A 25,410-nucleotide genomic window follows, 5' to 3' on the forward strand; every position below is an offset into this window, starting at 1 on the left:
AGTCTGATTTTCCAAGAAATCGTTGTGACATAGATGAACGGATGGAAGTAGCCATGCCTGTATTTGGGTCGCATGGACTATGCCTAAATAAGGACTGGATTTCTATGCCTATATAAGGGCAATGCGAATTATACCTATATAAGGGTATGAATCGGGAAATGCATACAGAATCTAAAATCGAACACAACACTCGGTCTGGTGTCCAGAAGAGGTATTTTCCTGTGTTGACGACTTGGTTTTTCCTACTTATGTCTCCTCTTGTTTTCTGTCTGGTTGCTTGCTGGCACAAAGCTGTGCCAGCCTGGACGTTGTGGTCTGGACGTTTAGTTTAGTGGCGCTTGTCGGTGTCTGGCTGCGCCCGCCGTTTCTTCTGGTCCCCGGCCAGGGGCCTTGGAGTGAGGCCTGGTGCCCCTGCTTCTGGTTTTATCGGGAGCCTTATGGGACGATGTTTTTTCTCTTCCACCTGCCTTCTTACTGAGGCGCTGTTCTGTCTGGCTTGTTGAAGTCCAGCTGTGATGAGTTTGGCCGCCCTCTTCACTGGGTGTGTTCCCGGTGGAGGGCTCTTGCCCACGTTTCTGCTCTTCTCCTTGGAGTCTCTGGGTTACTCTTCTTCCTCCGTACTCCCCTGCCTGTATCGGGGCCTTTTAGTGGAGGTCCCTGGTACATTGGCTGCTGGCCTGCTTTCGCATTGCCTGTACCTGGGGCTTCCGGCGGAGGTCCATGGTACATTAGCTGTTGACCTCCTTTGCTATTGCCTATACCTGGGGCTTTCGGTGGAGGTCCCTAGTTCATTGGCTGCTGGTCTCCTCTCATATTGCCTGTACCAGGACTTCCGATGGTGGTCCATGGTACATTGGCTGATGGCCTCTTTTGGTATTGCCCTCCCTTCTCATGCTTGGTGAGGGTGGGGCTGCCGTTTGTCGTTGTGCCACATCCCCTGTGGGGCGGTGTTCTCCGCGACACAGGGTCTAGTCTGCTTGGGGAGGACTGGGTTATTTCCCTGTCCCGGCGATTTGTCCCGTCGGGGCCTTGGGTTCGCCTGAGCTGGGGAGGTCCTCTCCCAGACCCTCCTTCCCCTTGGATATAGCTAGGGTATCTATTCTACGTTAAGGAATCTGCAGCTAGTAGTCTCTATCAGATGTACCAGTTACTTACCTTCGGTAACAACGTATCTGGTAGAGACTATTCTGGCCGCAGAGTCCTTCACAACCCGCCCTTCCTCCCCGTTCTGCCTGGGCCCTCTTGGTCTTCTGCACTCTCTTGACTCCGGGTGGTTGTCTTTTGCTAGTGCCCTCTCTTACTCCCTCCTTTGTGGGATGCTCGCCTTGTTGTTGCTCCATTTTTTACTTTTATAGGCACTTCTGCGCCCCTGCACCCTGGTCTCCAGTGTGGGGTGCGCTCATGCTTCTTCTTCCCCTTGTTACTTCCTTGGGGTTGAGGTGCCTTGGCTGGTCTGGACTTTGACTTTCGGGAGACTTTCTCCCTGCTGGTATTGTCTGAGGTTGAATGGTCATTGCTCTCCATTCTGACCTTGGTGTCCCTTTCTGTTCCGGGCAGTGGCTGCAGACTTCTTTGTCTGCTGTGTATTTTCACATGCTTCTGCCCAGGGAGACTGTTGTATTTGTTTGCAGGATTGCTTTCCAGTAGCGATTCCCTGTTCTTTCATTCCAGATCTTGGTGCCTTAGTACCTGGCTCTATTCTGGATGGTGCTATTCCTCACCATTGGTACTTCTGTTTAGCGGGGTTTTTCGCTCACTGTTCCAGTGTTCTCACAGTTTTGTTAGTGATGGCTCTGGTTTGTGGCGCAGAAAAGTTCTCCGAAGAAAGCTGACATAGCCACGCCGGGGTGGGACTTATGTATCCTCGCTGACCTAATGGACGCGGACGACGTTCAGGGCGGAGTGACATGGTGCCGTACCCCTGGCGCGCAGGGATGCTGTGGCAAAAAGTTTTCTGGATCCAGTCTCGCGTCTGGGGATAATTCTACGTTAAGGAATCTGCGGCTAGAATCGTCTCTACCAGATACAGTGTTACCGAAGGTAAGTAACTTGTACGTTTACACCCCTTCTCACAGGAGGACCTGCAAAATAGCCTTTTAGCAATAGCATTCAACGTAGGAGCTTCAAATAACCCACCACCTTTGGCGTGCAAATCTGGCTTTTTTCACAGGAGACGGTGCTGTCTTCCCCCTCCCCGACCAGGGCCTATTTGGTGCCTGGACAGGTGGAAAAATAAGTAGTCAGAGAGGCGTGCGCACTGTCAGGCTTGTTCCACCCCTAAGGAGGGCTACTTGAAGTGAATACAAAAATCAGAAGTCTGCATCTTTGTGATGGCAAACCTAGGAACTGAAGAGCCTCGAAAAGCAGGAACTGTGAAGAAGCAACTGACTTGGCGCCAACCCTGATGGCCTCTTTGCTATTCCCGACAGTTGCACCAAAGTTGCCTCATCCCGTAAGCTGTTGGCCTTCAAAAGCCTGGTAGGACTACCAGTACTTCTGTCAAGACTCTGGAACTCCAGTGGAGCTGCAGAGCTGCTTCCCTGAACCCTGCAGGTACTGAAGAAAGAACTGTGAAGACTATGGACTGCATAAAACAGACACCGCTCCGCACCAATGCACCGGTCGCTCCAACCCCGAGTACAACTGGGCCAATAATGGTGCTAGCATGGTCCCCCAGCCCTCCAGAGAAGAAACCCACCTTGGGTTTGGCAGAAGGGTACTTCCTGACTGACTGACTTGGTAACACCTCTTCAAGCCTATTTTGGGAAGCCAGGCAGCATAGGTAAATTCACATTTTTAAAGGATCCAGTTGTTGCAATTTACTCTGAAACAAAGTATAAAGCGCCTACCAAATCCTCTCATACCTCAAAAATCAGACTCAATTACCACTCACTTAGATTAGTATCAAAATCTGACTATAAGGGAGACTTACACCTCTAATAGCCGTAACTTAGCCGCAGAGCCCAAAAAGAGGTCTGTTCCACCCTCTACTGACTGTCAGTCCACAAAACTCTACTGTCAGGCTCTGTTACACAGTTCGAACTGCCAGCATCAACACCAATGATGGATCAAAAATTGAATCCAGAATTCTCCTTTACCCGTGGAAGCTTCAATTGTGACAGTATCTTAGCTAACGACATGGAGGACACCCGGTACTATTTAACTTCAATCTTGAACAATGCTGAACTTATACAAGCCCTGGGGGTAAAGACCCTCAACCTGACATAAGGTCTATAGAGCATCATGAATACTTCAAAGTAGAGAATATCTCCTACCTACACTCCTCCATATTAAGCATTTTGCACCTCCGTTTCAGCCGTGAACATGCAATATTATAAATTAGATCTTCAGGTCTAATTTTTTTTAATTTAAAAAAAAAAAGTATTTTAGTGGTTTTTAACCCAAACATCGTCCCCCCAATACAAGGTCCAACCTCAATAAAGGCAGTTACTGGATACAGTACGCATCCTCATTGTCTACAGTTGGGTCGGCGTTTATCCCATTTTCAACAGCAGAATGAACACTTCAACCTCCCCTCCTTGTTCCTATCTCACCAGCACTACTCACATCTCATACATCCACCAATACGATGGAAGCCCAACAGGGTACTCCCTGAATTCAGATCTCCTCATGAATGTAATGATGACTCACATAGCCAGCATTACTACTAAGCTAGAAATGTTAATGCATCAGATCAGAACCACATTGTTGACAACCAACTTATCCCAGCAAGGTGCATGCTATTGTGCCCTAATTAAAGACAAACTAAGCTTTTTACTAATCATTCTATCCGATGTGCTAAAAGAGATGGGAAACTGCGAGGCCACCTAATCCATCACACTCGCTCCCGAGAGAAGCAACTGCAAGCTGCTACAAACAGTAAGCAATCAGCAAAGCACTGTAGGTAATTGTAAGAAACTGGCTCTATATATAATGCACCAAAGTGATGTACAGTGTGAATAGAGTCCAAGGGTCTCCCGAGGTTTGGCAGAGGTTAAAGTTAGATAGAACCTTACGCTCTAAACTGGTAGCTTGATCGAGCAGTAAGGCGGTATCAGAGGACAGTGTAAAGCATTTGATGTACACACTCAGTCAGCAAATGAATCCACACACTCAAGAACTGAACTCTAGGCCAATTGTTTTGTATAAAAAAAATACTGTTTTATTTCTAGAACCAAGCAAGCATGGTACAGGTAAGCAGAAAAATACTTTTCTGTAGTTAGTTAGTTACTTGTATGAACACAGCTCAAAATTGCAGTGTAACTTGTACTGGTTTTGGTTACAGTTTTAAGTAAGCAGTTTGCAACACATTGCAGGTATAGTACATTCAATTGAATGGGCTTTTTAAGTAAAATGCAGTTAGTTACTTTTCAGATTACTTTTGCTAACACAGGAGTGGATCCTAGATTCAGCCCTGGGACATTTCCTGAAAACAGGTGAGTAAATGCGTTTTGGTTAAAGGTACGATTTTTAAAGAATATTCTTGCATTTCAAAAGTTGACACTTAAAAACGTTTTCACGGGAGGCGTGGTCTCGCTGCAGATGAGGTGAGACGCATGCTACGGGAGCTCCGGCCGACCGCTGCCTTTATAAGCAATTTTGAGCCGAGCTGGGGCCCGATTGCGGCCACTTTTTGGGGCGCTAAGGTGGTGAACGAAGAGGAGCGTCCCCCAGAAGTGCTGGTAGTGCGGAGACTATGCGGATTGAGGAGAAGTTGCCGAGCTGTCCAGGCCTCTCCCTGACGACCGCGGCGGCCGCCATTTTGCGATATCCTGGGCCGGCTCCTGACAAGACCCGCACGAGCGCTGCTTTGGCTGTCCTGGGGCCTCGCAGGCGTACTGGTGCCCTGGCAGGAGTGGAGGGGTACCCCTAAGGCGCTGAGCAAGCTGGTGGCACTGTGAGCTGCCTGGTGGTCCCTTGGCAATTCTGGCTGGCTGCCATTTTCCGGTGGCGTAGCCGGCCTGGTGATGGCGGCAAGCTGCTTGTGATCGGCGCTGCAACGGAGAGGCGTTGAATGGCACGGACGAGGGACTGAGGCTGGCTGGCGGCAGCGGCTGGTGGACCTTGTCGGTGGGGAGCCCCGGCGCTGGTCCCCCATCCCATGCGCTGTGCTTTTGGCGCATGGAATCTTCGGTGCGGGGGGTGAGTGAATCCGGGGCCGTCACCCTGGGGTGAGGAACAGCCTCTCGTTTTGCGCGCCCTGCCCCTGCGCCCACCGGCCTGCATCTCACAGCCTGCATGAGGGAACCCCCGGGAAGATCCTCAGCGGTGACGCCCTGCAGACGCCCCTACGCTACCCCGGTGAGGAATCCGCTCTGAGCGGTCAGGGGAGGTGTGGACGGACATTGGCCTGCGGGCACAACTCTACCTCGGTGAGGGCTGACACAGCAGTATAAAGGACCCTAACTGTGGTGGGCCTGGCCTTGCTTCTCCCTGGTGCGCTTGCACCCTGTACATACCGGTGAGGGGGTGAAGGACCGCGACCCCTACAAAGGGTACTGTTGTACTGACATTGTGCCTTGCTCCTGAGCTTGTCCGCCTCCTTTGGGCCCCCCGAGATCACGTTGCGTGGGGTGCTCACTGGAGGCTCTCCCGGACCCCTTGGCCTGAAGACGCCCGTGCGCTGCCCTACGAGGCCTACTTCTTGCTCCAACCCTGTGGGTCAAGCGTACCACTACCTGGCGGCTGCCGGGGTGGGGGCCTTCTGGTGATTATGTTGACCATACTAGCAACTCTGTACTGCCCCTGAAGGATGCAGTCCCTACGCTCCCACTTCGGGATGGACACGCTGTTGCCTCAGTGAACAAGTCTTCGGTGTGGCCACGCACCGCTTTGAGCGGCCTACTCGTGTTCGCTTACAGTTGTTTTAGGTGCAAAGGTACCTCTGACGCCCCAATCGCACGGCTCCCTACTGCCCCTTGAAGAAGGTGTCCTTTGTTCTTGAAAAGACCACGTCTTGCGCCAATACAACGGGAAAGGTGCTCCACTGCCCAGCAGATGCCAGGAGAAGAGGCCTGTTGTTCCTTCTGCACTGCCCCTGGTAGCCGCGGGCCCTGCACTGCTGATACAGGATACCAGGCTGCTGACCTCTGTTGTGGCCACACACCTCACGGAACTAACCCTCATCGCCCACCTACGGATATTTTTTAGTGCGTGGAGGCCCATTTGACGCCCCACTGAACGGCCGACTCACCGGCCTACACGGACTATATTTGGTACTGCCACTGGAGAGGCGAGCGGCTGTGACTATTGCTCTGGACCGCATCCTACTGTCTGACCCTGGCGGGAGGTGAGGGGCGATAAACGTGAGCCCCAGAAAAGCAGGCCCCATCTGGAGTGGGTCGGCTGGACGGCTGCGGTGCGGTGGGCCCGCCAGGTAGCTGGGCGCCCCTGTGAGCTGTTTCGAGAACCCCCGTTGGGCCTTTGGGACTGGTAAGCGGTTAGACAGGTGCAACTGCACAATGACACACACCAACCGCAGCAAGGACGCCTCTGTGCCAACCTCTAAAGACACCTCAGTTGCAGCAATGTGGGGTAAGACAGGCGCGTCTGCCCCCGTGGAGATGACCCCGCAGCCTGGAGGGGACTCGCAGCCAGTGACACAAGCATTCATGGCCTCCTTCATGACCGAGCTGAAATCTGAAATTGTCTCCTTGCGCACAGAGGTCCACTCCTGTGTCCGGGAGCTCAGGAAGGAAGTCACGGACCTGGGCGAGCGAGTGGACGGACGAAAGAGGACAGTTGACGCCCGCACAGAAGATCAGGAGCAACTCTGGCAACGTCTGGCCGCCCTAGACGACCAACACATAGACTTACAACTGAAGCAGGAGGACCTAGAAAATCGAAGTCGCCGGAACAACCTCCACTTCCGGGGAGTTCTTCTTGGGGCGGAAGGGAAGGACATAATGACCTATGTGGCACAGCTCCTCCATGAGGTCTGGGGGGATGATGACACCTCCCCGCCAGCTTTGGATCGGGCACATCGGGTCGCCGGGCCCGCGGGCAGGCCGGGTCTCCTCCCGGACATTTTAACTAGGGTCCACTTCTTTACAGAGAAGGAAGCCATTCTTCGGGCGACGAGAGCCAAGCAGGACCTCACATATGATGGACATAAAATACAGATTTTCCAAGATTTGGCACCCAATACCCTGCAACGCCGCCGCGATTTCAGACCTGTAACAGACAAACTGCGAAGCCTGGACATCCCCTAGCAGTGGAGCCACCGATTCGCCATTATTTTCCAATGGGAATCAAAACGTAAGGTGATACGGTCCTACCAAGAAGCGGCTCAACTGCTCTGACTGCCCGCCTCTCGGCTTGCCAGCCCCACCCGCCCCCGCCTACTGCACAGGTGCCTGCTAAACCCTCTTGGTTCACTGAGAGTCGGCACAGACGCTCACCACCTTTGGACGAGCAAGCATCTTTACAGGCTAAAAACGACATCATTGAGCATATCAGGTCCCTGGAGGGAGACAAGTCTGACATGGGCCCGGATTCCCCAGTCCCTAGCTGAACAGCCTATGTGCCCAAAATGACCTCTGGGACTTCTTCTCTGGCCGACCTTACTGTATGCTGCGGAGTTCTAGACACTGCCCCAGCTCCCCTATTCGCAGTGTAGCTGGTGCTGGAACTCCCTACCAGAACGGACTTGAGTGCAGCAAACGACCTACCCCCATCTGTTCCTGAGAGAGTAACGTCTCTGGGTCCCTCCAAACCCTAGGGTGCAGCATGAACCACGACTGGAACAGAACGATGTGGCCTGGTTGGCCGATGTTGATTGTTCTTCCTTTTCTCTTCTTTCCTACTATTTATCTGACTCTTTCTCTCTCCCCTTCGCTGCTTCTTGGGTGTGGCGGGCAGGTGACTGCAAGGCTACAGTGGGCACCAGTGCATAGGGAGGACCCCCTTCTACTCCCCTCTTCCCTTCTTTGGACATATCTCTTTGGGGGGCACGATGGCCTAATCCGTGATCTGATGAGTTAATGCCTCTTCCTGACCCTTTAAAGGTCCTTTCCCTTATAGGTTAAGGGACTTAATTCACCCAACAAGAGACAGCAAGTGTGGCGCTACATACTACTACACAGTCCAGATATCATGTTCCTTCAAGAAACCCACCTGTTAAAGGTGGCCACCCCTCACATGGCACACCCCAAATACCCCCTTCAATTCTGGGCCACAGCAGACACCAAAACAGCAGAAGTGGCTATCCTATGCAGAAAGGACATCAGGCAGGGGATCCCAAAAACCTTCTGTAGCAAGATGGACGTTTCGTCAGGGCGGGGTGGAGGTTGGCAAACGCCTGCTCACATTGTGTAATGTTTATGCACTGAACCAGATGCAGGACTCCTATCTACAAACGCTATTACGGGAAGAGGTACCGCAGGGCGACTCCTCTTTGATTGTAGGAGGTGATTTAAACTTGGTGTGGGACCCTATGCTGGACCGTAGTGAAGCCTCTTCGAACGGATTGGGTGCCATGTCCTCTGCACTCCGGAAACAGAGAACAGAACTTTGCCTATTAGATTCTTGGCGTTACCACTTTCCTGAGGTGCGAGACTACTCGTACTACTCGCTTGTCCACCGCTCGTACTCGCGTATTGATTATTTATTTATATCGCACACCCTCATAAGGGATACGTTGGCGGCAGCCCTGTCTGACATCTCGATCTCCGACCATGCTCACATTGAGCTTCTTCTGCAGGATCCGGCCGCTTGCCCCACCCGCCAGCCGCGGTGGCACCCACCGCCACATATTCTGCGGGACTCGCCCAATGTGGAGTCTATACGGACCGCCATTGACTCTTATTTTGCAAGCAATGATCTCCCTGGGACCTCATTCCCTGTGGTGTGGGATGCCTTTAAGGCGACAATCCGAGGCCACATCATGTCTATTACGATTGCGCGGACGCAGGAGGCCCGCAGCCTAGAGGATAGCCTCTCCACAGATATTAAGAAGTTGGAGAAGCAGGATCGGGAGCACCCATGCCTCGCAACCCGACGGAAACTTGCAAACCTTCCGGGACAGCTCCGCTGTTTGCAAACTAATAAAGCTGAACGGTCCCTGCTTGCCTTGAAACAACGGTTCTTCGAGGCGGGGGACAAAGTGGGTTAGTTGTTGGCGAGGCGCCTGCGGGTCCGAGCAGCGAAGGCCCACATTGCAAACATCCAATGATCTGATGGAGCGCGGGTCACTGCGGAAAGAGCTAAATGCGAGGCCTTTAGGGCCTATTATACCACCCTTATGAGGCGGAAATGCCCTCTCAAGCTCATATCGATGAGGTATTGAACCACTACCCCTGGACCCCAATACACCCACTCTACGCTAAGCAACTGGAAGGTCCCCTCATGGCGGAGGAACTGACCGTGGTGCTGAAGGACCTCCTCCTTGGGAAGACGCCAGGCCCGGATGGCTTGCCAGTGGCCTTTTATCGTATGTTCATATCGCAACTCCAAACATACCTGCCGCGACTATATAATTCCTTCTCAGACACGGTGGAGCTGTCGCCTTCCATGGGTATGAAAGAAATATCTTATCCCCAAACCAGGAAAGGACCCCACGCTATGTGATTCTTACCGTCCCATAGCATTACTAAACACTGACCTCAAACTTTACACTAAAATGCTAGTTAAGCGCCTGGATCCTCACATGCTTGGCCTTGTAGAGCCAGATCAGGTCGGCTTCATCAGCAACATCATGGGGCGGATAACGTACGTAGAATTGCGCATTTGGTAGGGAAAGCACACCACTGGAATATACCGGCTTACCTTCTATCGCTCGACGCGGAGAAGGCCTTCAACCGGGTGGTTTGGTCTTTTCTTCATGCGGTGCTACACAAGGTTGGTCTGGGGCAAAAAAATATTTCTATGATCATGGCTGCCTATCTCTCCCCTCAAGCGCGGGTCCGTGTAAACAGGCAGCTCACGGATCCCTTCTTCATACATAGGGGTACTCGACAGGGCTGCCCACTATCACCCCTGCTATTTGCCCTGGTAATAGAGCACTTGGCGGAGATGATTAGGCAGAGCGCGGCCATCCACGGCCTCGCTTTAGGAGGTCAGTAGAGTAAAGTAGCGTTATTCGAGAATGACCTTATTCTCACATTGTCGCGCCCACATACCTCTCTCCCGGCGCTCCACACTCTCCTTCAGACCTTCGAAAGTGCATCCGGCCTTAAAATTAATCATGACAAATCTTGGGCTTTCCCTTCCCCTCACACTCCCATAGCGGGCAACCCGCTCTTTGCCCCGGCCAGCCATACACAAGCATTTGCCAAATGGCTACAGGGAAGGTGCAGAGTGATTTGAGACATGTTTGAGGGTAGAATCCTAAAGAAGTTTGTCCAGTGCAGAGAAGAATTTCATCTCCCATCAGAAGCGGGCCTACAGTATGCCCAGTAACGGTATTGGGTATCGTCACCCGAAATGCTGCAGTCTGCTACTCGGCCATACACCCCCATTGAGCGGCTGGTCCGCTCCTTCGACGACTCGAAGGGCCTTATATCTCAGACATACCAGATCCTACAACACCCTCTTGTGCTGACTGCACACCCATATCAACGCCAATGGCAACTGACGTCTGGCACGGAAATTACGCCTGGGCAGTGGAACCGTCTATGGCGAGATATTCCTAGGGTCTATCGTAGCATCCCACAGAGGGAAAATGCATACAAAATTATGACACAATGGTACTATACGCCCGTCCGGCTACACAAAATGTTCACTGCCATGTCCCCCTTGTGCTGGAGGTGTTCGAATGCATCTGGCGACTTCATTCACATTTGGTGGGCCTGCCTGCTCCTGACCCTGCTCTGGAAGGAAGTCCTTAGTCATATTAAGGAGGTGTTGGGTTTCTCCCGCATGAATCTACAGCCACAATCCTCTTGGGCCTCAAACCTGATAACTTAAAAGCACTCACTTGCAGCGACTAGACTATAGCTCTACACATGCTTGGGGCGGCTAAGCAACTCATAGCGCTATATTGGAAAAAGACAGAGGCACCCCCGATTAGCGCTTGGTCTGTGCGCCTGTGGCACGTTATAACTATGTAACTTTTCACAGCCCGACAGCAATCGTGAGACACCCGCTTCAACACTGTCTGGCGTCCCCTAGTTCGGTATCTCTGTAAAATAGAACTTGCGCGACATTTACTCTCCAAGCTTCAAGCGCTGCGACTCTTTGAGGATGCCCTACTCCCGCCAAATCCCGATAAGCTTCTCGCATGCCTAGACCGGTCATAATCACCCACCCTTTTAACAACCATTAAGGCCCCATTGCTACTCAAGCTGGACATCACCACACATTACTTCCTGTCTGTCCACTCGCCTACCCAGGTCTCCTTTATCTCCTTTCCTCTTTTTTCTCTTATTTTTTTCTGTCCATCTACTGCTATCCACTTTGTAGGGGCTCCTAGCCCATGTTTACAACATTACTGGTTCTCAATGAGTCCTGAAATATTACACAGCCTGTTACTATTGACATATGTACTAGTGCACGCGGCCGGCCCAACAAGGGTTGTAGGCGATATGCTGTGTTACCATTAGTTCCGTGCTGCCTTTGCCTACACTGAGAAGCATTTGATAACGACGCGGCCAGCCCTAAATGGGTTGTAGGCTTAACGCTGAGTATGCATGGACTCGTGATGTATTCTTTCTTTTTTTGTTTTTAGAAAATAAAACAGATTTCAAACAAAAAAAACTTTTTCACATAGAAGCACCAATGTTATCCTATAGGAGGAAATTCGCTTAGCAGGTAAGTTATGTTATCAATACTTTTCTTACTCAGTGGGGGGTCCTCTGGGTTGAGGCTGCAGGCGTGGTCTTGAGGCAGGTCAGGGGTTGCCGGATCTCGGGGCAGGATCGCCGGGGGGACCTCCCCGTGGTGTTTGTTCACTCAAACACAGGCCGGGCTCGGCGGGTGAAGAGTGGGCTGCGTTCGCGGTTTCTGGCTGGCACCAGAAGCTGCAGTTTAAACATATCCGGTATTCACGGGAGAAACAGCGTGGAAAGTGAATGCAGGCAGGTCCTCTGGGGTGTTTGAGGTTGTTGGCCGCTGGACATGCCAGGGTTTCGCAGGAACTGGTTAGAGGGGAGACAAGCCTGTAGGGCTGGGGCCAAGTCAGTGGGCGTCGTCGTCTTGTTAGCTCTGCACGGCTTCTCATCCTTCTTCTTTTCTTGTGGTTGCTGGATCTGAGGAAGGAAGGTTCAGGGTGCCCCTAAATACAACATTTTGGGGCATTATAGGTAGGTAAAGGTCAGAGACCAATGGGTCCCTTCCCTGGGGTGGGTACACCCCCTATTCTGCCATTCTCCAGTGGGAGGGGGGCAGGAGCCTGTAGCTGGTTGGCTGGGTCTCCCCCGTCTTTAAGATGGCGGGGTTCGAGGTTGTGCTTAACCTCACCTCCCCCACCTTAGGGGTGGATTTGGCAGAGGTGGGCACACCTCTCTCCCTCACTTTGTTTTTCCCACCTGGTCTCCCACCCAAAGTGGGGGGTAGAACCTGTGGGGTCCAGAAGCTGAGTACAGTAAGTGGCCTGGTGAGGCTCATAAAGGCGGTATGCCTTTGAAGCTTCTCGTTTGTGAACCCTACCCATCCTGGGGAGGCGGCTTGGCACCTCATCCCAGGATGTGCTTTGTTTCAGGCCCCCAAGAACAGCAAGCTCTTGACCCAGGGGTCCAGAAACTTGTCTGGTGGTGGCAGCCTAGGCAGCCACTCAGTCAGGTCACTGGGAGTTGGTCGAGTTTCAGGGGGCATCTCTAAGATGAGGAGACAGCTGATAGGGTTTGTAATTACAGATACCAGGCGCTCTACCTGGGGTAAACGTTACAATTCATAGGAAAATGATGTATATGATGTGGTGCGTGAAGAGCGAACGGAGTAACCCTAAACCGTTCCAAGAAAATCTGACAGACTTTCGTTAATGAACTACGAGCTAAACTCTCGCAACCACAAGCAGTGTGCATAAAAAGTACAACAGTGGTAACAATCAAGTAAAACACAACAGCAGATCTTCACGTTCATAAAGTTATCCAGGACGTTTATTGGATCCACATTCAGCCGACACGTGTTTCGTCATGTTCCCAAAAGTAAAGTCAACACGACTCTTCAGGGCTGGTAAATAGACCCAGGCATCTAAGGGTCGATGCCACACGTAGGTGAGTCGAGCGAAGAATCCAAACTCAAGATTGACAAGTAGTCAGTCTTTAATAAATGCAAAGAGCCCTGGTTCCGGGTTCCAAATAGATCGTGTCTCTATTCTTGCGACAGAGGCGCTCAGTAAAGCGCATAGAATCAGAATCACGTGATTCTTGAGCACAGATACCCCCTATCAACAGCAGCGTTAGGAAAACCTTCCGTTACCTGACACTGGAGAGACGCGGCACCGCCCGGTCCTATGTAAGTTTTTCCTAGTCGTTGTAATTTCATTTTCGCGCACTGCATTCACATAACGGCATATTTAATTCAGCACGTGGCATCTTTACAACTTTCCGATAGCAGCACGTATCTTTTAGTCACGTCCTGTATTCTTTCAACAACTCCCCAGAGACTTGTTTTTCGATTTTCCGCATCACGGCACACTGATCTTAAGGATTTGCCGCCTCATTTGGAGGTCATTTTCACTTTTTGATACATTTTGGTTTCTTTCCTCTGTATGCATGCGGTCCCTTAAAGTGTCTTTTGTTTACATTGAACTGCCATATTATATTGTGGAGGTTTTGATTTGGTCCTGTTTAACCTCTTTTACAGACCCCTGACGAAGGGTCCTCGTTGTTGACCCGAAATGCATTGGGTGTATTAAAGCATGGACAACTATCATTGAAATTTGCATCATAAGATTTCCATTATGTCTGCAACTATTCGTTGAACCTATACATGGTTTTGAAAAAGAGATTTCTGACTATGAATTGAACTTTGAAACAAATAAAACGAACTTTGTGAAGAAACACATGTTTCATTGTTAATCGAGCGCACATCCCGTAGGGTAGGCAACTCTACCCACAATATAGTCCTTCATTCAAAAAGGCACGGACAGACTACGTGCAACGAATGTAGCGCCAACTTGATCCTATTTAAGCATTGACTAAGACATCGTTCATTAACCACAGTGTGACGGGGATAATACAGTTTCACACAGGGATGTGTGCTATGTCGACTCTTTGTTTTGTTCTGCACCAAGACACGCAGCCTGCAAAGTCAGTGTGTGTGTGTGTGTCAGGGCACAGGGCCTGTAAGGGTGGCACAATAAATGCTGCAGCCCTTAGGGACCTTCTCTGGTCACAGTGCCCTTGGTACCTATAGTACCATTTACCAGGGGCTGACATGTGGCCAGAGATGTCAATTAGGTTTAGGCTTCAATGCAGGTTTAGGGAAGGAACACAGGCCCTGGGTACCTGATTAGCAGGAGCCCAGGGCACACTCAGTCAAAGCACATCAGCAATTCAGCAAAAAGTGGGGGCATACCATGCAAGAAAGAGGGCACTTTCTCACAGTAATAGCACATCAAATATTCGCCCCAATCTGCTCTTGAATCAGGGAACGACAACCATGTCTCAACCAGCCTTACACTCAACTTTGCCAACTGGGAATGAGACTAGTGAGTCAGAAATGCAGGTTCAAACAAAAAGATAAAAAGCGTGTCAGAAAAGCATGAAGGAATCCCAGCGGGATAGTACAGAATGGAGATTGTAGCAATAAACTATAGGCCAGATGTATCAAAGGTTTTTACCCATTCTATGCCTATGGGAAGATGTGTTCATACATATGGCCCAATATCCCATATTCATAGCCAATCAAAACCTACTAGCCCCCCACACTCCCTCCACCAATTCTCTCAGCGACCCTAGCAACCGTCAATAATCTTGAAATGATGGGCGAAAGAGTTCAAACTAATCTTCCTAGATTCAACTGTTATAACTGTAGAAACCCCTGCCAGTTTAGGAATCTCACAGGTGACTTAATCTACCAAACACAACCCACCAGGACAGAATGCGCAAGCAGCTTCCGTAATGAGCAGTAAAAGAAAAAAAACACAGAGTCCAAGCAGCCAACCAAATTAGGAACTGAAACAATGACTTTGGACGAAACACTAACAACCCTTGCAGGTCAGCAACAGCTCAAGAAGCTGATCAATATGGCTTGACACAGCAACCGGATACAGCAAGCAAGAACATTGGGACATTGCAGACGACCATGGTGCTACAGGAACAATTTCCGATTCGAAGAATCCAGCAACTGAGAGAATTGAAGAGCAGTGGTGCTGGTTAGCATCAGCCTTAAATGCCCCATGAAGAAGTGACTTCCTAAACCAGCAATCAATGAATCCCAGGAAACCTCCCTTAGCATTCTTTTCTGGAACATCGCGGGTGTAAAGTATAAACTCACAAATTGTGCTTTATTAGAAAATTGGGGGAGGTACAAAATCATAACCTTGCAAGAGACATGGTTGATCGACCCTTTCCAACTGGCGGGTCACATTCTTCATCATATTGATGCAATCAAAATGCGCAGAGTCGGGCAGTGGGGGAGCCTTGCCGTTTACGTTTCAACAGGACTGAAAGTCGATTCAGAACAATTACCAACTTCTACCTCTGAGCTTCAAGTAATCAAGCTTAGCCTTTGCCATGGCTACTGGAAAACTCCAGTAATACTATTCAACATTTATGCACATCCCAACTCTCAAAGAAAGTCCATCTTACTTAAGAAATGAATCCATGAGTGTAGGAAAGTGCCTTTTTTGCAAGGTTACCCCTTACTTTTTGCCTAACCTCTGAGGCTACCTGACTTGATGTGACCTGAGTCCCTGCCAATCAGGTTCCCAGGGCCTGAGTTCTTTCCCAATACTGTACCTTTGTACCCACAATTGGTACATTCCTGGCCACAGATAAGCCCTTTGTAAAAGGTACCAGGATACCCAAGGCACTGTGACCAGGAAAGGCCACTAAGGGCTGCAGTACCTATTGTGGCACCCTTAGAGCCCCTACACCTTAACACACACACTGCCACTGCAGGCTGTGTGTTTTGGTGCAGGGAAAAGAGTTGACATCCCTGAGTGCCATGCCTGCAATCCGCTGCCTAAGGCCTAGGTATGTCACCTTTGTTATGTTATGTTATGTTAGCTGCTTTTGTACCGCGCACAGCTGCCCCAGCCAAGGGGCGTCCTGGCGCCCAGAAAAGGTAAACACAACATTGCAAAAAGCCGCAGAATCAAGGATTTTTATTAAAAAGAACGGTTTTAATAGCACGTCTGAACTGGAATAGGTCTTCCAATGCTCGAATATCAGCAGGGAGAGAGTTCCACAGTTTTGCGGCTACCACTCGAAAGGAGTGGCCGCCAGTCCTACTCAACAAGAAACGTGGGACAACAGACAGGTTCTGACCCATCGATCTCAGGGCTCGAGAAGGAACGTAAGGGGTCAGTAAATTCATCAATATGGGGGGGGCCGTGCCTTTTAAAATTTTAAAAGCCAGGCAGAGCACCTTGAACTCGATCCTCCGAGCAACTGGCAGCCAATGGAGCACCTGCAGTGTTCTTGAGACCGAACATCGCCTAGGCAGTCCTACCACCGCTCTTGCTGCGGCGTTCTGCACTCGCTGCAGCCGCTTGAGTTCCGCCTGGTTTGTTCCTGCTAGCAGAGCACTGGCATAGTCTATCCTAGATAGTACTGAGGCCTGGACCACAAGCTGTCTAGTGGGGGCATTGAAGAATTTCAGTACCGGTCTGATGCCCCTGATGATACCAAAACAGGAGACGGCCACCCTCTTAGTATGGCCGATGAAACTAAGGGTAGGGTCCAGCCAGACTCCAAGATTTTTTATCTCCATAGCAGTAGAGGGGATCATTCCTAGCTCTGGAGGCCACCAGTGATCATTCCACCATCCAGGCTGCTTGCCGAACACCATGACCTCGGTCTTCTTAGTGTTCAATTGGAGACAGTTCTGATTCATCCAATTGGCCACCGCACGAAGCCCCTCACAAAACTTGAGGGCCTCCACAGCTGAGTCCCCACTTAATGTGACCGCCAGCTGTGTGTCGTCCGCATAGGAGACCATTGTCAGGCCCCAGCGTTTGACTACAGCAGCCAGCGGTCTAACATATAGATTAAATAAAGTGGGGCTCAAAGATGATCCCTGTGGGACCCCCAATGTAAGCGGGTGAGAGGTAGATTTACCGGGTGGGATTGCGACCTGGAAAGATCTATCAGAGAGGAAGGAACGGAACCAGCACAAAGCAGACCCCCTAACGCCTGCTTCCTCTAGCCGCCGCAACAGGATCTCGTGGGACACCGTATCGAACGCGGCACTCAGATCTAATAACAGGAGTGCCGCTGTTCGTCCGGTGTCCAGCACGGAGCGCAGATGTTCAGTCATAAACAACAGGGCAGTCTCCATGCTGTGGCCTGCACGAAATCCATTTTGAGTGGGATCCAAGATGTTAGCTTTGGCGAGATGGTCAGCCAGGATCCCATTCACGTGGGCCTCGGTGACTTTAGCAGCCCACGGCAGCAGTGAGATAGGGCGATAATTCTCAGGTTTTACCGGATCTAGGGAAGGCTTTTTTAAAATAGGTGTTACTACCGCTTGCTTCCACCTGGTGGGTACGGTCCCTGAGGCCAGCGACAGATTGATGAGAGCTAGCATGGGTGTGCGACATGTAACCTGCATGTTCTTAAACTGGGCCGGTTTAAGCGGGTCCACTGGGGAGCCAGATATAATTTTTTGGCTCAATAAATCAAACCCCTCCTCAGAGAGGGGGGCTAGCAGGTCCAGAGTCACATCATCGCCCCTCGGACAGCCATCTGAGACCGTAAGTTGCATACTAGTTGGAAAGGTGCGGTAGATTGCTTGCACCTTTTGAATAAAGAAAGAAGCCAGACTTTCACAGTGGGAGTCTGTACAGATTTCCACTGCGGTAGCCCTCTTCGTCATGAGGTCCTTTAGGACCTTAAAAATCAGTTTTGAGGGGTTAGGGCTATTCCGAAACTCCTGCGCATAGTATGCAGCACGGGCTCGACAGACCGCTCTATGGTATGCCTTAGTTAAAGTAAGATAGCAGATTTTAAGCGCGGGGTCATAAGTTTTTCTCCATCGCCTTTCTGCTTTCCTACAGTCTCTCTTAAGAGACGCTAAGGTCTCATCATACCAAGGACTATGAGTTTTAGTCCGGCAGTTGGATCGAACCAAAGGAATTAGAGAGTCCAGGGCCATGGCAGTCCAATTGCAGAATGATTCGTAGCCGCAATTGACATCCGAGAAGGGAGGCAAAGGTGTCTTCTCTAGTAGAAGATAGAAGTCTTCTAACTTTAATTTGTTCCACTGACGTATAAAAGTGATTTTGTTCTGTGTCATGAAGAGAGGATCCAACATAGGAATGGCTGCCTTCACCAGCATATGGCCCGTCCATATCAGCTGGGTAGGTGGACATATAGTTATGTCCTCTAGATTAGTGAAAAACGGGTCCAGTATATGCCCACCCTGATGGGTGGGGAAGGACACTCTCTGTGAGAGCTGCAAGGCTTCCAAGTCAGCTAAACAGCTCCGAATAGAGGGTTGAGATGTGCAATCGAAGTGCAGGTTAAGATCACCTAGCACATTAAAATTAGCACAGCCAAGAGCCTCTGAGCTGATGACGTCCGGGAGAGCGGCCCTAAAGGCGGCATCGCAGCCCGGAGGCCGATATATTAGAATACCAGTAAGGCTATAGCAGTGAGAGAGGGAGATTCTAAACCGAGCACATTCGCATCCCGGAATTTTTAGTTCTTTCCATTCACAGGGGAAGCGGCGTTTCACTGCCATAGCAATTCCACCCCCTCTCGAACCGCGATTAAGAGTGGCCACGGCATAGACAGGGGGGAGAGCGAGATTTAATATCGCGGTATCCGCATCCTGTAACCAGGTCTCGGGCATTAGCCCTAAGGTGACAGTACAGGGGCATGAGCCCTGCCGCCTACAGTGTCTAAGTCCATTCTTAGATATTGTAAGTGTAGTAAAACCATAAAGAGTAGATGGTCTGGGAGTTGGTCATTATGAACTCCACAGCTCCATATGGCCTTACTAAAAACTGGGAAGTTTAGTAGCAAACCTCTCACCACTTTAAACCCATACTGATGTCAGTGTGGGATTTAATTTAAAGTACACTCAGAGGGCATCTTAGAGATGCACACTGAAAGTCGACCAGCTCTGGTGTGGTTCCTGACTGGCTGCCTTCCATTTGCCACCACCAGACAGGTTTCTGGACCCATGGGTAGGGAGCCTCCTCTATCTTGGACCAGAAACAAAGCCCATCCTGGTCAGAGGTGTCATGCCTCCTTTCCCAGGATGGGCTTTATATGAGGGTGGCTTAGTATATGGTGCTCACCTTTGTAAGTATAGCACCCTGCACTAATCCAGACAACCCTAATGGGGATTTTAGTGGTCTTAGACAACCTTAGATAGCTCTCTAAGTGGTAGCTGTGGAGAGCAGCCTTCAGGCTCAGTCCAGACGAAGTGTAAAGCAGCTTGTTTGACTAATAATAATCATATAGTGTAGGTTAAGTGAAAAAGAACCACACAGTGTAGTTATAAAGAACAAGTAACCTTCTGTAATGCATTATCTGGCTGAGACTATCTAGCTGCAGATTCCTTACCTTTAATTTTCCGAGGCGTCAGGCTGGATCTGGAAACCTTTGCTGTGCAATACCCCTTGCGTGCTGTCTGGTGGCTCCATTCAGCTCCACGTGCCGTCGTCGGCGCCGGCTATGAAGTTGCGGTACCTATATGGGTGCCACCCAGGCGCGTGTACATTAGTACTTTTTATTTTTTCCACGCCAGAAGTGCAGGGCCACCAAGTAACTGAAATGAAATTAAATGAAGGCAGTCTTATAATGCGCAACTAAGCCCAATGGGCATCAAGGCGCCTAACAAAGAAAATCATAAGGACCAGGAACAAAGTTACGGATATGCCTTGGCAAAGAGCCATGTCTTTAATGCCTTCCTAAACGTCAGGACGGAGTGTTGAGTTTTGATTTTAGTGGGAAGGGTGTTCCACAATTTAGGGGCCAGAGACGAAAACGCCCTTCCTCCCCATTTAGCTCTTCGGAAACGGGGAACTGACAGCAAGCTCTTACTGGCTGAACGGAGGTTTCTGCAAGGAGCGTAAGGAACCAACAGAGCCTTCACCCCACCTGCCCCGTCGCCGGACAAGGCCCCATAGGTTAGGCAAATGGTCTTAAAAGCTTAAAAGAGATCCTGGCCTGAATCGAAAGCCAGTGCAGGCTCTTCCTGGCAGCTGTAGCGGAAGAAAGCCTAGGGACATCGAGCACAAATTTAGCCGCCGCATTCTGAATAGTCTGCAGGTGTTGTACGAGGCCCTTATTTATGCCGATATAGAGAGCGTTGCAATAGTCGAGCCGCGAGGCAACCAGTGCAACCACAATCTGTTTGCGAGCTTGCAGGGATAGGTAGTGTTTAATCTTCCTAAGAATCTTAATAATACCCCGCAAGTGGCGACCGTCCTATTTACCTGCTGTGTCATGGAAAGAGAAGGGTCTATCATCACTCCCAGGTTGCGAGCAGAGTCTGTAGGTGTAGGGCAGACTCCGAGAGATGGAGGCCACCATTCAGTTGACCAGATGTTCTTATTTCCGCCAAAAACAAGGACCTCGGTTTTCTCTCCGTTCAGCTTCATTGAATTGAAAATCAACCACTGGAAGACTGCCTCCATGCAGTTCCTGAAGCTATGAACGGAGGTACTGACCGAGTGGGAGAGGGACACCATGATCTGGGTATCATCAGCGTATGATACCACCTCCATCCCATAAGATCTTACTAACCTGGCAAGTGGGGCCACATAGATATTAAAAAGGGTCAGGCTTAAAACCGACCCCTGTGGAACCCCACATTGCACAGGAGTGGACGGAGATAGGTACTCTCCCAGTTTGACCTTCTGTTCCCTCTGATCAAGGAAGGAGGCCAAGAGACTCAGTGCCGGGCCTTCCACCCCTATCTCCCTAAAACGAGATGTTAAAATGGAGGGAGACAGGGTATCAAAGGCGGCTGTCAGGTCGAGCAGAACCAGAAGGGTAGTATTGCCTTGGTCGACCTCAGTGCGGATGTTATTTAGCACTACCGTGAGAACTGACTCCGTGCTGTGACACCTCCGAAAGCCATGTTGGGACTGATCCAAAAGACCTGAAGTGTCCAAGAAAGCCGCCAGATGCTGATTTAGATGGGTCTCTAGCATCTTTGCTGGTGCAGGAAGCAGAGAAATAGGGCGGAAATTCTTGAGCACTTCAGGGTCTAGGGTTGGCTTTTTTAAGAGTGGTTTAACCACAGCATTTTTCCAAGAAGATGGAAAGATACCCTCCAGCATCGCCCGATTCATAATTTCCAGGAGAGGGGGCAATAGGACTTCCCTAAAGTCTTTCAGGACTTTGAGAGGGCATGGATGCAGGGGGGGATCCCGATCTGGTCTTACTTAAAAGCAGGTCAAGTTGCTTAAGGGTAAGAGGCGGAAAATTAGAGAAACTCACCGCCGGGTCCGTTGTTCCCAAACCTATAGGCGATGTAACCAAAGGGAGCAGAGAAAGCAACAATGCCCTTTGCAGTTCAAGGGCCGAGTAAATGTTGGCTATCTTGGAATGGAAGAACTGGGAAATCTTGTCACATAGCTCCTGGGAGCAGACAATGGGATCGGGAATTTGTAGGGTGCACAGGGAGTCTACAATTTTGAAGAGTTCCCTGGGAGAAGTAAGAGAGGCAGTTAAGTTAGCAAAATATGCCTGCTTTTCTTTGATTACCACTGCTTTGTACCCTTTAAGAAGAAGCTTGTGCTTATCCCTCTCTCGATTATCCCAACTCGTCCGCCAAAGCCTTTCCTGCTTCCTGCAGCCCTGCCTTAAAAGTCTGAGACACTCTGAGAACCAGGGGGCCGAGGGTATCTTCCTAGCAGAATAGCGAGATGAGACAGGGGCCAAGAGATCCACTGCCATGGCGATGGAACTGGTGAATTCAGACGCCACCGTGCTAACATCCTTAGCTATTGTAATTTCGGTATTGGAAATAAGAGGAGCAAGAGTGTCGTTAGTGATCTTCCTAAAATTCCGCTTAAGTTCTTGTTTGCTGGGACCACTTGGCTTGAAAACGGCAGGGGGAACCCGAAGTTCCATGGGGACAGCTAAGTGATCGGACCAGACCAGCGGAATAGGCAGGTCTGTCGTTAGCCTATGATCATTTGAGAACACCCCATCCTAAGTGTGTCCTGCCCGATGAGTGGGGCTATTGACCAGCTGCCGCAGACCACAAGCGGCCATTGATTCTAAGAGGGAAAGAGTTTCCCTAGAATCAGGATTTTCAAGATGGAAATTTAGATCTCCCAAAACCGTCAGGTGAGAACAGCCAAAGTAAGGTTCTAAAAACTTCAGAAGAGTCTGGCTAAAATCAGATCTGGGCCCTGGAGGTCTATAGATTAATATGCCCATAAATGAGGCAGAGAGGGGAGAGGTTATTGAAAAATATAAGGCCTGAAGAGTATCCGAGGGAGCTGAAAGGGTGTTAATAAAACAGGTATGGGATACCTTATATAGGATCCCCAACCCTCCTCCTCTGCTTCCCACTCGGTCCATCCTGGCCAATGCGTAACCATCAGGTATGGCGTTTACCAGTTCAGGCCCAGAGGACTCAGAGGCCCAGGTCTCTGTAATAAAGACCCAGGAAGGCTTTCTAGCCGACACAAAGTCACTAAAAGCGAAATTATTCTTCACCAGCGACCTAGCATTGATGAGGAAACAGCTTTCGCTCGTGAGAGTGGGAGTATGAACCGTTTTTGTGGAAGGGCACAGACTAGAGGTACGCGCTGTTATAAGCGTACAATTACTGGAAAAACACCAGCAGCGAGGGGAATCCAGAAAAGCAGCCGGAGGGCAAGTGAAATGACAGGGTAACCGTAAGGGTCTGAGGGCGGTTAAGTCATGATATGTGTATGTAAAACCTACATGACTAACACCACCATGTTCATAATCCTTCGTGCCAGACCCGTCCCCTAGCCCGTCCTTAGCGCGGACGGGCGCAGACGGGCTGGACTCTGGCGTGACTCTGGCGTGACTGATGTAGTCATGTGCAAAACTAGGGCCCTCAAAAAAGGGAGTAACCCTAGCCCTACAACATTAGTCTGCAAAGCAGGGAAGCGTGGGTGGGGCTGATAGGAATCTGCAGCTCGATAGATTCTCTACCAGATAATGGTTACCGAAGGTAATTAACCTATATAAAAGAAACAGGTTAGTGTTAAATTCCTTACCTTAGAATATCCCCAGGCGTCTAACTGGATCCAGAAAGTTTTGCGTAGCAGTACCCCTGCGCGTCGGTAGGTGTCGTCTGCAGCTCCGCGTCCGCCGTCGCCATAGTTGGCGCCGGGATGACGTCGTCAGAGTACTTAGACGCCGCCCTCGCGTGCTGACGTCAGTTCTTCTTTTTTCCGCGCCAGCAAGCGCAGATCCGGAAAAAGCAGTACTTCTTAGTCACTTTTTGACTAACTTTTTCGATCCCTTTTGGATCCCTTTTCGAGTTGGTAGACTCTTGGTGCCAATAGGGATGCCCGGGTTCAAACCCTGTGCCGATTGTCACCGCCTGATGTTGGTTACTGACCCCCACTGTCGGTGCCTTTATTGCCTTGGGGACGACCACGACGACAAGTCGTGCCCCGACTGCCGGGCCTTGACGTCGAAGACTAGGCGGGAGCGGTCCCATAAGCGCCTCGAGCTCCGGCAGTCGGCCCGCGCCGTTCATGGTCCCGGTCGAGGAGGAGCTCGAAGGACCGGTCGCGGGGCCACAGTCATCACAGCTCGGCGAGTCAACACCATTTGTCGGGCTCCAAGTCCTCAGGTAAGAGGCACAAGAAGTCCAAGAGACGTCATCGCTCTTCCGACTCCCCCCGATGCGGCCAGGGGTTCGGGCGACAATGCCCACGTGGCTCTGCCGGAGCCGCAGGCCCCGTGGCCAGCCCCATACCCACCGGTCCCTGGGCTGAACGCGACGCCGGAGGAGATCGAGGCCTTCCTCATGGCCATGAGGTCGCTCTCTCCGCAGTCGGGTCCCGCTGTGGCGCCTTCGGGCCCCGTGGCCCCATGTGGGAGCCCAAGTGGGCCGGAGGCTTCGGCCTCGGCAGGTGCTCCGGCCCCGTCGGCGACTTCGGTCCCGACGCTGCAGGGCCTCACTGGATCCGAGTCCGGATCCGGGTCGCCGCTGGTTGACCTTATGACCCCTCTGCTGGCGCCGACTCCCAGGGTGTCGTCCCTCCCTCGGTCCGGATCCGGCGTCAGACCGGCGTCACTCGACGCCGAGAGAAGAGCAATTCTTCTATGATCCAGCCCCATCCTTTGCACCGGACTATAAGGAGATGGGAGGCGAGGAGGATTAGGAGGGGTCTGAGGACCCTCTGGCACGGGAGTGCCAGTCGTATCAGGACTGGGCAGTTGAGCTAGGGGAGGCCAGTGGTCTGGACACTTCCCCCAACACTGGATTTGTCTCCCCTCCTACCGTGGCTACGGAGGAAGGGGCTGCTTACAGCGTGATATTGACAAGAGCGACCAAGTCCTTGGCTCTTGAGCTCCCCGCCGCGGCCGTGAGGACTAACCTCCTCACTGAGGTCCTTAAACCGCAGACAAGCTCTTTGGAGCCTCTACTGTCGTTTAATGTGGCCTTACTGACGTTCTGTTGGGCACTTGGTCCAGGCCCGCTACAGGCCCCCCTGTAGATCGAAACGTGGCCAGATGCCATCGCCCAGCCCCGGGCGACCCTAGCTTCCTGTTCACCCACCCCACCCCACCCCCGAAAGCCTGGTCATCCAGGCCTCTAATTCCCAGAACGCATTCCCGACGGCTCCACCGGATCGGGAATCCATAAGGTATGAGCAATTCGGTAAGAAGCTGTTCTCCTCACTTAGTTTGGAGTTGCGGTCGGTCAACACTGCTTACCTTTTGGGCCGTTATACCCACACTCTGTGAGACACGGTCGCCGAAGTGCTGCCGGGTTGCCCGGAGGAGGCCCGAGCAAAACTCGCTGAAGCTCTTGCAGAAGGGCGAGATGCAGCACGGTACTCTATTTGATGTGGGCTGGATACCACGGACTCGCTGGGCAGGGCGATTTCTACGACGGTGGCGGTTCGCCTCCACGCCTGGCTGAGGTCCGCCAACTTTTCGGCTGATGTCCAGAACTCACTCATGGACATGCCGTTTGATGGCCGTCGCCTCTTTGGTGACAAGGCAGACAGTGCGCTTGAGCGTTTCAAGGACTCCAGGGCTACAGCCAAGTCCTTGGGCCTGTTGGGCCAGCCCCAGCAAACTTCTGCCTTTCGTGGCCAAGGAAGGGGCACCCCTTCACGTCCTGCAAGCTACGGGCCGCAGACTAACATCCAGTGCGGCGGCGGACGTGGTAACCGCCGTG

The sequence above is a fragment of the Lissotriton helveticus genome, chromosome 2_1 (assembly GCF_964261635.1).
Source record: "Lissotriton helveticus chromosome 2_1, aLisHel1.1, whole genome shotgun sequence".
NCBI classification, from domain to species: Eukaryota; Metazoa; Chordata; class Amphibia; order Caudata; family Salamandridae; genus Lissotriton; species Lissotriton helveticus.